Source organism: Aythya fuligula, chromosome 10 (assembly GCF_009819795.1).
Source record: "Aythya fuligula isolate bAytFul2 chromosome 10, bAytFul2.pri, whole genome shotgun sequence".
In the NCBI taxonomy this organism is placed as follows: Eukaryota; Metazoa; Chordata; class Aves; order Anseriformes; family Anatidae; genus Aythya; species Aythya fuligula.
Window position 1 is genome coordinate 20,845,275 of NC_045568.1, and position 14,489 is coordinate 20,859,763.

General features: G+C 42.9%; 1 long non-coding RNA gene across 1 annotated transcript in view; it reads left to right on the forward strand.

The window, feature by feature from the left end:
• The window catches only part of LOC116493250, a 28,323-nt gene extending 21,563 nt beyond the window's left edge, over nucleotides 1–6,760 (forward strand). Inside the window, exon 4 of the long non-coding RNA XR_004253727.1 lies at nucleotides 6,548–6,760. This is a non-coding gene — a long non-coding RNA (uncharacterized LOC116493250). The remainder of the gene's footprint in view (nucleotides 1–6,547) is intronic.
• The last annotated feature ends 7,729 nt before the right edge of the window (nucleotides 6,761–14,489 follow it).

The window sequence follows — 14,489 nt, forward strand, 5'->3', positions numbered from 1 at the left end:
TTTCAAACACCCAAATCCCCAGTGCTGTGTATGCAGATAGCAAATGAGCAAAGCTGGAGTTGTGAAGTCACTCTTCAAGACTCAATGCTGAAGTTTAGGTGAAAGCTGGAAAGGTTTGCAGTGTGTTTCAATGTGATAAGTTGCAGTAATTCAACTCTACTGTTAGAAGGATAAAAAAATATTTTAAATATTGACTGCAGAAAGCTAATGCTGTGACTGTAAAGGGAATCAAGCCCCACAGTATGCTTGGTGGGCTTCTTCCACCGTGTGTGAAACCTGCACTGAGGGGCTGTAAGCCAGCGCTGGGCCCACCTGGGCCTATGCAGCTGCCCTGCAGCGTGGGTGTGATGGGTCCAGGCCGTCCATGGCAGCGTGACAGGCTGCGTGCTGAGGACACAGGCCTTGGTGGGACCTTCAAGTCCTTCTTTTTCACCAAAGAAAGGGGAAGAGGCTGCAGGCAGGGCAGCCCTTCCCAGGTCTGTGAGCAGGGAAAGCTCAGGCCAGGCCTGTGCAAGCTGCGGTGCTGGTGGGAGGGCTGGAGGGCTGGGCCGCCCACCCGCCTCAGAGAGCTTGCTGCAAGTCCCAAATCTACTTTCTTCATTCCTCTGCTGCCAAATGGCAGCTTCCGACAGCTTTTGGCACCCTCTCAGGCTGATGGCCGAGGAGGTGACCAGCAGGAGGTGTCCAGCTGTGGCTCCGGCCTGCAACAACCGCCAGGGTCCCATTCGTCCCACACAGTGCTTGGCCTGGCGGGTTTTGTTAATTGTAAAACCTTCCTGTGTGCTTTCCTTCGGATGATGGAGGACAATTCAACATGAAGAAAATGAATTTTCCTGCTTCACATTTTCAGTTTTGCTTTTTTTGTTTCTTCTTTCAGGTTTTAAATGAATTCTAGAAAACAGCTGAAGCAATATGGAAAGAGAGAAAGATTGAAATAAGCATTGATTTTTACAGTGTAATAATTTATGGTACCAACTTAATAAGTGGTGTGACATGAACAGCTCACCATCCATTTATCATATGCTGATAGCTTTTGATACCTGAATTTTTAACACCACTGCTTGCTTTTGATATAATAAAGGACCTGCCAACGTTCCCATTAAAAACTTTAGATTTTAGGACTTTCTGCTTTGGCTACAAATATCTGTATTTGTAATCTATGAATTAATATACAGAGTAGCAATCTATGAATGACTTATTCCAGCAGCTATTAAAATATATATATATAAAATAAATAAAACAAAACAAAACCTGTCATTTTTGAACTTGAGGAGGACATCTTCCTCCTTCCAGAAGAAAAGGTTTATAAATCCTTTTCATTACATCCACTGTAAAAAAGTTTATAAACTATGAGGCAGTTCCAGAACTTTAATAAATCAGCTCAATTCCACAGTTGTCAATAAGGAGACAGCAATTTACATTAAAGGGTTCTGATGAGAGTTGTCTTGAGCTGTAGTTTGCTGGCACAATAGCTGCAGGCTGATCATATATACTTCCAGAAGCTACAGTGTGGTTACAGCTGGGGAAATGAGTGCACAAAAATAGCATCTGAGCATCCATGTTTGTGCTCAGCGGTCCCACCTCAAGGACTTCCCAGACCATTTGGGCCAGCTTAGAGGTCACATCCGAGTCTGGTGACTGCCAGTGTTTCAATAGGGCTTCAGACAATAACATCAAGTCGAGTTATTTCTGTTTCTCACATCACCCTCTTCTGATTTAAAAAACAACAACTGTGAAGCAGAATAAAAAAGCCCTGACACTCCCGAGCTGTCTGACTTCACCACGCCATCTGTACGATGCCTCGCTTGACAGCGAAATAATACGTACATGTTTCAAATAGTTGTGATTTATGTCAAGGTTCTCCATGCTTGCTTTAGTGAAACCCACTTTAAATAAGGCAATGGCTAATAATTCCCAGCATATGGCTGTCTTAGGTGCCAAGTTTTTGGAGCGCTGGAACTTTTGCAGAATATCTGTGGGCCATGGTCCTGCGGGCTCAGTGCTTGGTGCCAGGTCCCGCAGCCACCGAGCAGTTGTGGGGTTCCTCACCGCCCCGTCTTGTGGCCTGGAGATGTGTGTGGAGGTAGGGGATGCCTTGATGTTATTGTGAAGGCAATAGTATAAAGCTGTGGAGTTTGTTTTGATAAAAATATCTATGGGAGAATATAAAGCCATTGCTTCCACCGACAGCTACAGCGCTGTCATTAAGGCCATGCATCGAGAGCCTAAATGAGATATCTGGCAGCGACTGGGCTGTGTCAGCTATCGCTTCGTTGCCTTGGGACTGGGCACGGGCACCGGGGTTTCCAGGGTCAGGTTTATAGTGTTTGCTCAGAAAAAAAAGCATTGCTAGATAGCCATTTAATAGAGTAGTTTGGAGAGCTGTCTGTTCTGAAAATATTTCTCAGCTTCTAAGCCTGAAACCTGCGTCCTCCTCTCCATCCTTTCTGGAATATATATGAAGACCTCTAATGAGTGAAGACACAAATGGCCTCACCTTTCCATTTTGCTGGCTCAAGGACCCATAAAAGAGAGACATGGAAAATATAAATTGCGGATAATGGGGTAAGATTGAAAAATAAGGTAGCCCTTGTGCTAAATTCTATTTATAGCCATAGTTTGTAAGGAATTGCAATGAAAATGTTTTGTGATTTTGTTTGTCTTATCTGAGGTTGTAGGGATTTAATGTACCATTTATAAGTCATTAGGCATTTACATTGTGACATTTGATCTCCGTGTTTATACTTTATTACTGTAGATTGCTTACAGAGGGGAAAGGGAACTGTGAAATTTCAAAAGAAATTACAGTTTGTTGGTTTTACAGTAACTGGATCATTTAAAAGCTCCATTTTTAGTAAGAAATAATGATTTGCTTTATTTAGTGACTATTTAAAATGCTCGAGGTAACTATTGAATATCTTGACATAGCAGATAAATCAGTAGCAGGCTTAAAATTAGTTTTGTGCAGTTATATATTACAATATGTTCTGTATTACGATTCACGTTATACATCCCTTGTACACTTGCATGTTAGATGGGGAGGAAGAGAGAGAATCTGTTTCCAAAGCTGTTTCTAACATATGATCATTCTTACCCCCTGAAAAACTGCCAGGATTTGTCTTTAAAGCACAGAGTCAGTTTATTTGGGTGTTTGTGGATGGTCTCTGGTATGTTAGGGCTGGGCGCTGGGGGTCCCCGTGCCAGGGCACTGCTGCTGCCGGCGCTGCCTTAGGGGGGCTCTGCCCGCACGGCCCTGCAGGTGCTCGTCAGGGCCTTTTGTTGTTTGGCCGATGGACATAAGCATGAGGATTCACCCAAATATTCCCCAAACTGGTGCTGACAAACGGCTGCGCCTGCCTCAGAAAATAGTTTTGTTTGAGGCTGAAATTAATAAACTCAGCCCTGTGTTTGAGCAGGCCCACAGGGCTAATTCCAGCCAGCCGACTTTGTGAGAAATGCACAAGTGCTTTGTTGCTTTTACCATTAGAGACACCAATTACATTATGATAAAAAATAAAATTAAAAAAAAAAAAAAGAGAGAGAGAGAAAAGCAATAGTGGTGAAGAGAAGGGCCGGCCTGCCGTAGGTGTGATGGCAAATACCAGCACGTCAGCCTCTTCTGCCTGCACTAACCAGCAGCGCGACGCAATGTTTTATCTTCTTTGGCCTTGAACCTTGTTATTCAGAATACCATATAATAATAAAGGAAGCATTTTGAGTGATTTTGTTAGAAATACATCAGACTGTCTAACAGTTTGTTGGCATCAATAATTCCCTATTAAGCCCTCTACACCCATTATGGTTTGTGCTTTCACTTTTTTTTCCAAGTTAGTTTCCAGGCAACCAGCAAGAACTGAATTACATTAAGCTATTAATTCAGGACCGCACGCCAGCTCGGGCTTCTTCAGCGGATTTGTTCCTCTCCCATACAAGTTTCCTCATAAAAACCCTTTTATTGGTTTAATCTTTGGTGGCACCCAATCCAGAGAATTGATTTTAAAATTGCAATGCCTGTGCTTCACGATTGTTTCTTTTTTTTTTTCTTTTTTTTTTTTTTTTTAATGCTTTCTGGTGGGGTTTATTGTGGATGTGCAGTTAAGCAGAGGTCTGTGCTAGCACAGCTAGATACAGCAGGTACCTCTATGTTCTTCAGCATCGTCCTCTGACATCCCCTCACACTGAAATCTGGACTAAGAAGTCACTCGTGACATTGCCTCTCAACATGCAAATTAGAAGAATGATTTTCAAGAAAATTCAACCTGTGGGATCTTTCTTTACCCAAAGGAAAAGCCTGCTGTCCCTGCACTTTGACTTCAAATCAAAGCTGAGCCACGTGGTGAGGACAGCTCCACTGAGGGCAAGCTGACTGTGGGGTGAAGGCAGCTCTGAGCCCAAATCGGGCCCTGCCTCAGCCATGCCCAGGTCCCAGCACTGCCGCCCGTGGTTCTACTCCCACCACCTGGAGATGTCCCGGGGGCTTCCAAAAGTACTTGGTGTATACATGCTCTGGAAAAACAAAGCATGGGAAATTCTTTTAGTGATGGTAAGCTTGCTATCACACCCAGAATATTGATTTTGTTGTTTGATCAACAATGTGAAAATATTATGTCAAAGGTTCCTCTTAAGGCAGCACGTAGTTAGGAGGCAGTTCATTAATACTTTTAAGGAAAATGCACATATGCTAATATTGCTAAAATGAAGAAGCAGCAGTAGGGAGGTGTAACCACTCCTTGCAGGACATGAAAATCTTTGTTGGTATTCAAAAAGAGTTATTTTAGTGCTGAGCTCCATTGCTAAATGCCTGTAGTGGTGGCAAAGGGCGGTGGGCTGGCTGCTGGGGAAGGAGCTTCTGCGCTGCCTCCCAACACAGGCAGAGAGGTCGAGCTTCTTGGCTCTCCTCTGAGACCCAGTGGGAAGCAGGTACCTGCCAGTGGGATGGCTATTTGGGGGTGGAATTGCAATAATTATGAGTTACAAAACTCAACCTGTGCATTGCATTGAGCTATCTTATGTTTTATCTGGAGGTCAGGGAGGTCATTGTGCTTTCCACAACTTACATTCACTGGGGACAAATGCAGACACTCCAGGTGTTTTTACTGTCTTTGTCAGTCTTTTTATTAGAGTCAGCGAGCTGGGGAGGTCTGTGACATGTGGGAAGTTGTGCTGGTAAAATATGGTAAGTCTACAATTAGAATAATCAATTTGTAAAATAGTTGAATGAGTATGGAATTTTAAAAACTTTTTTATTTTTATTTTAAAAAATAAACTACAGTTCTGAGCTGTTTCCAGTTCTGTTCTTTAGAGATCTGCGATAAAAGTTTGAATCATAGAGGTAACAAATTCAGGCCACAAAAGATAACCGAGTCTTCATAAAACTTATCTCGAAAAACAAAATAATTAAAGGTCTGCTGTTTATAAGCAAGGTGTGCATAAAATATGCTCTTCCCCGTTGTAAGAAGCCATAAGAACATGTACAGCTAAAAAGGATTTTTATGCCTCATCAGTCGCTTGGATATTTCAGAACAATTATAATTACCAGACTAAGTGGTTTTCCCCCTTTCCATTTATCACACGATAAAGCTGTTGCCATCCTGAGGGTGTGTGGTTCTCTCAGCATATCCAAAAAACCCGCGGTCAACGTGCTCAATCTAATCACATTCTCTGTTTCTGGGACATACTTTATTAAACATTTTCATCACTTTCAGCTGTGCATTCGTACCTCAGCAGATTTATATCTGTAATTAGGGGAATTGTTATTTACCAGGAGAAACAAAGCTAGTGAAAAGACACCTCTCAGCAACATGACTCAAGTGTCGTGAGTTACTACTAATTTCATATTAATAATACAGTTAATTCTTTTTGCTACAGGTTAGGAATGTGTCTCATGTTAGAAACCTTTGGAAATGTTTCAGAAATGCTGGGCAACAACTATTTGTGACTGTCCAGTTAGGGATAATCAGATGTGTAAGGGAAGAAAGTGATCTCTCTCCAAGATCTATGTTCAGTAATGAGATATTTTTACTTAAGCAAGTCTCCAACAGATGGTGTTTCTAAATTTTGAGTATTAGGGCTGTTTTTGAATGAGGCCTCCACGCAGTCTGATGTATTGCGGATGAGACTTTGCATTTCGGCTGTGGCTAAGAGCTGATTGTGTTGCCCCTCCTGCGTGCAGCGAGGCCCTGTGACAAGGCAGGCGTCTGCACCGTGACACCATCAGGTCTGCAGCCACTGCCACCAGAACTTCTGCTCCCAGGGAGGTGGCTCCTCCAAAAGTCACGTCTATGAACGATACCTGGAAGATGCAGCTGTTGTCAAAAGTCAGCTGTTGATGGTGTATGCTCTGCAACATGTCTCGCCATGTATTATACCAGTTTCTTAGTCATTGCTACATGAAACTACGACAGTCTGTGCTCAGCACTGCCACCTTCAACAGCCAATTTTCTTCTCGAATGGAAACTCATCAGTTTGAAAGGGTTCTGTGAATTCTGTTGCCTTGACATTATGAAGCAGTGATGTTGTCATTCACTAACCAAGTCTTTATCAGCAGCCTTGTGGTTCCCTGGGGACAAAAGACTGGAAACGACACCTGGAACCAACATGCCTGGTAGCACTGCACCATCGTGGTACGACCGCTTTGCCAGACCTCATGCTTCTGACCTTCTGCCAGTGTCCCCATTGCTCCAGCAGGAAGGCTCCCTCTTCTGCTGGGGACAAACTCTTCACGCTCGCCCCTGCTCTAACTCAAAGCCAGTTTGTGCTCATTTGCTCACCGCTAACAGCGGTCACTGTGCTCAAGTGCTCAGGCAGCTTTTGTAAAGAGGCTCTCCCACCTTTTGTGAATAGCAGCAGGGCATTGTCTTGGCTCTGTTCCTGGAGACATGTTCCTAGTTCAGTCATTTCATGAATACGATGCATGTAGGGACTGCATCTTCGTGATTTAATCCCTTTTCTCCGAAGCAATGCAAGGTGCAGCTTGCTGACCTGGAAGGCGAGCAGGCTGGGCTGCGGGTGCCTGCACACGTGGCTCGGGAGAGCAGCTTTGGGGAAACATCACTGAGGGTAAATGGAAGAAGAGAAAGTTGAATTCAATTGCATTTTAGTAACTCAAGATTGGTTTTGAATCATATTTACACGCTTTTCTATTTCTTGTATGTTCACAAGTTTTACTGCCGTGGTTCTAAGCGTCTTGGAGCGACGTGAATTAGCAGGTATGCCGTTCCCATACAGAAGATGAACTGTGCTAGCAGGGAATGAGATCGCTGCCCAGGGCCCTACCCAGGAAAACTGCAGAAAACCTGGAACTGAACCCGTATCTCAGGGGGCCCAAATGGCAGTGTGACATATGGCATGACAGGCCAGTAACCGTGAGCAGGACGCTCGGCTCAAGTTTTAAAACTCAATTCATATGAAGTATGATGACTGAAATAGGTCCGTTTTAGGCAAAACACTCCCTGCCTCTTACAAAGACCCAGGAGCTTTGCAGCTTTCTATGCATTGCTTCCAGCGGTTGCTAAATGTGAGAATTTTGTGCAGTTTCAGATTGAGAATGAAAGTGAGAAATCATTTAACACCCTGAGCACCAACGGGAGCAGCGGTGGGAACAGGATTGATGGAAATGCCCCAAATTGATGGTGGTTTTAGGATGGTTGTTTTCATTGTTGGTTGTAACCTTTCTGTGAATGCTTTTCTAAGTATATATTTCAGCAGAAGGCAAAGACTTCTTGCAGGGTGAACCAAATAAGAAATTACAGCTCTTGAATGAGAACTGCACCCATAAAATGAAAAACCTGATGTGACACAGTAAAAATGGAACCATTGTCCTAAAGTGGTTAGGTCTGACAATAAATGTATACTTTTATGATTAATTGATTTTGTCATACCAATTTGATTCCTTTTTGTTGTTGTTGTTCGTTTTTTGTTGTTGTTGTTGTTTGTTTGCTTATATTGCGAAGACTTAAATGATATAGCCACTCAATGTCAATTAAATAATTTTAAATAATGCAGCTGATAAACCTGCCTTGTTTAGCTACTGGCTTTCTAGCTGCTGTGCTTTTGCTGGGTGATATTTGCTTCTATATGGTCCTGTTTCTGGTGGACTTGCACAAGTACTAATGGTATTTTTTTTTTCCTTCTCCTGATTTCTGCTTCTTAGATGTGAAAAATACCATAATTGTATTGGTATAGGCATGGAAAATGAACTCCAAAATACTTTGATCTAGAGAATTTGAGCTTAGTTCTAGTGGGAATTAGGAAGGAGAAGTTTCAACTAATTTATGTTTGAAATGCCTTCATAACTTTTGCTTCATAAACACAGAGAGAGAGAGAAAATGATAGTAAAAATTCATATTTGGGAAATGGACATCTCCTTTCCGGCAGTAAAAACTCAAGGCAATTTGCTCTATTTGAAGGAGATTGTTAGCAGTTACTGTGATTTCCGATGATGTAGCTTTAATGTTCAACATAGCTTAATCTTGCCACCTATAAAACATTCCTTTGATAGGAAGTTGATGTTCTATGTATTTGAATCCTATCCATGTGTGGAATTAATGCCTTGGTTATAAAGGATAAAAAAGAAACCTCACGTAAAACCCATGTGGTTGCCTATCCTCCGAGGTGGTCAGCACGGCCATGCAGTGCCCAGCCCCGTGTCCCTGGGGCTGCACAGCCACAACCACTACGGGCTGCAGGGCTTCTGCTGGCTCCAGGCTTAAAACCTCGCCCTGCCAAACCAGAGACACTCGCACGCTACCACTGTTGATGGGGGACTTCTTATGTAATATACTTACTGTTGGAATACCTAAGTGTAAATGGAAAAGCTAAGAAGAAAATGCAAGAAGAGACCTAAGAGGCTTGGGGATTTTTATTTTATTTTTTATTTTATTTTATTTTATTTTATTTTATTTTATTTTATTTTATTTTATTTTATTTTATTTTATTTTATTTTATTTTATTTTATTTTATTTTATTTTATTTCTTGGTATTGAAAGCAGGGATGCTGGCCACCAGCATAACCTGCTCCATGCTGGCTTTTTGGCCACAGTCCCTGGGGATGAATCAAACTACAAAACCAAATAATGGTGTTTGTCCAGGATTCGGATTTTTTTTCCATGTCTGTGGCAGAGCTAGGAATCGTGTTCACATTGTGGGGCTCCAGACCAGGCTGTTTCTCGCTCATCAGCTGTCCCTCCAATGAAATGAACTGTCTTGAAATTAACATACATTCCAGCATCACTTTTTAATTTAATTTTCTGTTTCTTTAAACTAAATTGCTTTTAATAAAAAAACAAACTTATAAAAAAGGATTTATTCTTGTCTTCTAATGCCAACCTCGAGCCACCATTTATGTGTTTTAAAAATTTCAATTTGATTTAGACAGAGTTATAAACTAAGTTAATAGAGAAAGCAGACTAGATATATAAGAAAACTCCTGAATTTACAGATAATGCAGAACACTATCAATGTAAGTAATTAAAGGAGAAAAACTCTCCTATTCTAATTCAAAAAATAAGTGATGGGGAAACTTGTACTGCTGTGTGAACATTTCATTTCCCAATAGTAAAAGCATGTTTGTATCTGGGTCAAGAGAAAAAAAAAAAGTTGCTAAAATTAAGCAATGCTTCAAAGTTTGGATTTATTACATGTGAGTGAGGCTCAATAAGAAATACCTAGTTGTTGTATGGTACAAATGATATTTTCTTAATGGGATGTAGAGTTTTGTGTTTGATTTCTTTTTCTGAAATATTTACAAGAAAATTAACCGCTGTGTTCTGGTCCTGCAAATATCTACACCAGTTTTTTATCTTGTGTTAGCAGGATTTATATGCATAACTATTTGCTGAACTGAATCCATGACCTACGGGTTAGGTGTACCGGGAGATCTGGCAGGGATCTCGTCGCTCCTGTTCAACCCACACAGTGGAAGCTCCACTCTGTGTTTCTGATAGAATGAAGCAGCAAAAAAAGTGGTTGATAACAGCCCTTTTCTGGTGAAATGCACCAAATCTCTGACTAGGAGGTGTGCTTTCCCCCACAGGTGAAGCCTCCCAAGGTATCTGCTGCTCCCGTGTGTGTCAGATCAGTGCCTTTCGGCCTGATGTGGGTCTCGCTTCTCCTTCTGCCTCTGCTCCAGGGATAACATCTTCATGAGGAGCCTGTTACTTCTGCTGGCAGGGTCTGATGCTGTGTCCCTTGCTGGGATGGCTTAGCTTTAGGTTTGTGATTTTACGTATATGGAAGTTTGTGAAAATGTCTTAGTTTTTGCAAGCCTTTATTTAAATAACTATATAAAAAAGGCAATTTGTCATACACAGCATCCCTTCCAAGATGTGCTGCGTGTCCATCTGGAAAAATTCCTTACCTTAAGGATTTGAAAACCTGGAGTAAAACCTGCACCTAAATTTTGATTTTGAACGTGGGTGGTTTGTGAACTGTGGATTCCTAAATTCCGGCCTCAGGTGCCGTGTTTCCAAGGCCCAGCTTTGCAGAAAATTTCAGCATTTCCCACGTGAGGTAAGGAGCGAGGGTGGTGTACAGGGATTTTCAAAACCACCCACGCTTCCCAGCTGCGTTGTTTTGGGGTGGCTCTGTAGGCTTTAGCAACCAAACTCAGCTGCCTGCAGGGCTCCTGGGGCAAAGCATCTCTCCCCTTCCCCCCAGAGCTGCAGAGTTGGGGCTTTAGCCTAAATCCGTCACACCTGTGATCGCTGTTTTCACCTTCTGGGGTTTTCTTTTCTTCCCCTCTGTTGTCCTGCAGATTGGGTGCTTCAGGGTGACCTCAGACTGGCAGCAGCTGATCTCTGGCTGCAGCCCACTGCTGGGGTGGGGAGCAGGGCACCTCCAACCCTTCCATTGTCCCAGGCCCTCCACCTACACCTCTCCCCCACAAAAGCTGCCCTTTTTTATTCTGGGGATCTAAGACCATGAAATGATCAGGGCTCAGAGGGCTGAAGAGATCCGTCCTGTGGCTCAGCACACAAATTTCACTCAGCTCCTGGAGATGCAGCTCTGTAATGTACCAACGCCACGGTCATCTTTTCTCACGGAGGGGGAAACAATGGCTGTAGGCATTTAAAAATAAATAAATAAAAATGAAAACCCATCACATTTTGTATCACCATGTGTGTGGAGGCCCTCAAACAACTCAACTCCAAATTTCCCCCTTCTCAAAGCTGCCTTGTGAATAACAAAACCCACATTGTTCTTGGGTGTTCTTCTGAATTTATTTTCTGTCATCTTCTTAAGGAAAGAAAATACAGCTTCTCTCACTTAGCACCCTTTGGGACGGCAACAGTAGATGAAGAGCAAGCAATCAACATGTCAGGATAAAATTAGATTGCCACAGAGTACAAGGTTTGATCCAATATCTGTATCAGATTTAGTTCTCAGCTGTGCACATCACAATAAAATAATACTCACTGTTTGTTGTCTAAAAGCATGCTCCAGAAGCAGCCCTAGCATGCTCCACCAGCACCCAGCCCAGCACAGAGCCAGCCCAAATCTGCCTCTGAGCCAGGAAGAGCTGGGCAATGGGTCCTCAGCCAGGGGCTTTGCTCTGCAGACCTGCTCCTGCTTGCTGATGTGGCCTTGCAGACAGCTCTTGTAGGGTCAGGGCCTATCCAGTGCCTGCTGTACAGTTTGCTAATAAAACTCTGGCATTTTGACATCACTTTTTCAACAAAATAATGAAGAGATAATATTTCCTCCTATTTTATTGTTAAAAAAAAAGTAAATAAAGTGTTCATTCAAAAAGTTCTGCTGTGAGTCAAAGTTTTTTGGTTAACATGACGCATCTAAAAAACTGAATTGCCAGCAAATGAGAAAATGACAGCTATGTGCAGAGATGACTGAGTCTGTCCATGCCCTATTAAAAGCTTAGAGCCTTTTTCTACCTGTTTGCACATCCTATTCCAGCAGGCTTCCCGTCGGCAATAGCTGCCTGTGCAGGGGAGGCAGCAGGCTGCCAGGTTTGGCTGGGCCTTGCACAGGAGCGTTGTTGGATTTTCACCCTTGGCCATGCAGTTTAACTGCACTGATAATGGCAAAGTCACGGCTCTGAACTCACTGAGGATAAAATCAATTTTCTGTTAGGTGTAAAAATGTTGATATGCACATGCCCGCTCTTTCTGTATCATTGCAGAACAGTTAGTCTCCTGTTTAAGGGATTTAACCTCGTTCTGCTCATACTCAGTTTTCGGATTCGTACTATGAGACTGCAAGGATGTCTCCTGCCTTTGTGTTATTTCATTCTTCTGATCTTTTAAATTAATGAGTTTTCATCGACCCTGGTGGAAGTGGATCAGGTCTGAGCTTGCCAGGCCATTCCCGGCAGTCCCAGATCTGGAAGCAGTTCGCCTGCTTCAACACCCGACCCAGCACCTCTGAGTGTGTTGTCTGAACCCCACTGATTTAGCCATATGTGTCCTGCTGCTCCTGGCTGGCAGGTTTTTAGTAAAGAAAACTTTGGTTTTGTTCTGCAGTAGCTCCAAGTTGCTTTGGGTTCCATTCTACACTCACTTAGCTCCAGAAACCTGCCTAGAAAGCTTTTATTAGCCCAGGGTTTCCTGGGAGAGGAAATTGAGCACCGGCGTTTTCCCAGTCCCTAAATGAGATTTGAAAAACCTCATTTCAATAATTATAATAACAAAGCATCCCAGAAAATATAAATAGGATCACCTCACAGGAGGCAGAGCGGCCCCCAGCAGCCTTGCGGCTCTTCCAGCCCCACGGTGCTGCTCTCCAGGGCTGGCTGTACCAAAGGCACTGCTCCTGCCGTGCCACCCCAGCGCCAGGGGCTGCCTTCTGCTGAGGTTAGTGGCAGCATTTAGCAGCCCATGGGGCACGTGTGGGGCTGAGGAAAAGAGTCTCTTTAAAAGGGAATATAATGGGGCATACAAGTTGTGATTGAGTATCATAAAAGGGGGAAAAAGTTTGGTATGTATTGGTATCGGCAATTCTCTATCAAAGCAAATGAATGAAGGTAAAAACGTGTTAAAACTATGTTAAGAGGAAAGCATACAATACCATTAGCTGGGGAGACTGGGCCATCAATGTATTTTACCTGAGTTTGTTCACTGTCATACAAGGGCATAAAATCTGGCATAGGTCAGACTTTCTGCTAAATGGATGGGGAGAGCCACTAAGGGAATAAACAAAATAGGTGGGGAAAACAGCTGCATTCTTAGAGAAAGTACACAACCATGAAGAGACCTTAAAAATAATTTCAAAGCGAATTTGCAAAGAGCACTCGTGATTTCTGTCATAAAGTCTTCCAAAACAATCTCACAGCTCAATGTCTGCAGTCATTGGAGTGCAGAGAATAACGTAAGGTTCCTGCTCTTTGCTTTGTCGTATGCTTACCTCATATTCTCAATGATTCATTATCAAGATTTGTCAGGACTAATTAAGACGAGTGCCAGCTGTGATAGAGTTTTTGGTATCTGGGCACCTTGCTCTGTGGGGGTGTGACCGAGATTGCTCGTTGTACAGAATTAGCTAATAGCAAGTGGTGAGTTAGTGGCTTGCTGCTCGCTGTGGTCTGAGCTGTTAACAGAGGTGAAGCTGTTTAGCAGCCCCTGGGGATACACCACTTCGGTATACGAAATTGAGTTTTCTGTAACTCTATTAAAAACAAAACAAAAGAAAACCCACTGCCAACAAAGAGAAAAATTATTAAATTACACATATGACTTTCTGTTTTATGGCAAGTCACCTTTCTTTATTTAAATAAAAATTAGTAAGTACACACTAAAAGAGAAGAGTGTAACTTTAAAGTCAGGAAGGTACGAGAGAGAAAATTTTGCATTTGGTTATGGCTTTGAATGTGAGTTTTAATTCTGATGTGAGCTGTCCAGCGAGCTCCTAAACCTCTGGAAGCAGTTCACAAATGAGTCCTTTCTGGCCCCAAATCCAGCCAGTACACAATCTATGTGCAGGTATGTGCACCCTACTCCTAAATAAATAAATAAATAAGCAGTGAATTTCTGGGCGGAAGTGGCAAAGCTCATGCAGAGGTGTACAAATGGGGTGGGGTGGGGGGTGGCCTGGGGGCTGCTTGGCACAGAGGGGAGCCTTTGATTCTTGAAAATAAGATTATGGAAAGCAAGCCTTTAGAAAAACCAACTCAAACTCAACACCTCAAATCAGCGGTATTTTTATCTTAATCGCTGTGTGCCTGTTGACCAATAGCCCTTCTGTAAACAAGGATAATAATACCACTTATCTTGTGAAAATAAATTACTGTTTTTGAAGCACTCAGATGCTATAGTGATGATCAAGATAGGAAAACCCAGGGAAAAGTTATTAATTCTGCCTCGAACCAGAAGGACCACATAACAGTGTTTGCGGGGGGGGGGGCTGAAGAAGCAGTCGTGCATCTGGTGTTTCCTATGGTCGGTTTTGCATGCTGGGGGCTTCTTGCTGAGGGGGTGAGGGGGCTTTCGAAGGGAAATGCTGGGGCAGGAGGCAGCTGGGAGGGGACGTGGGCAGCCCAC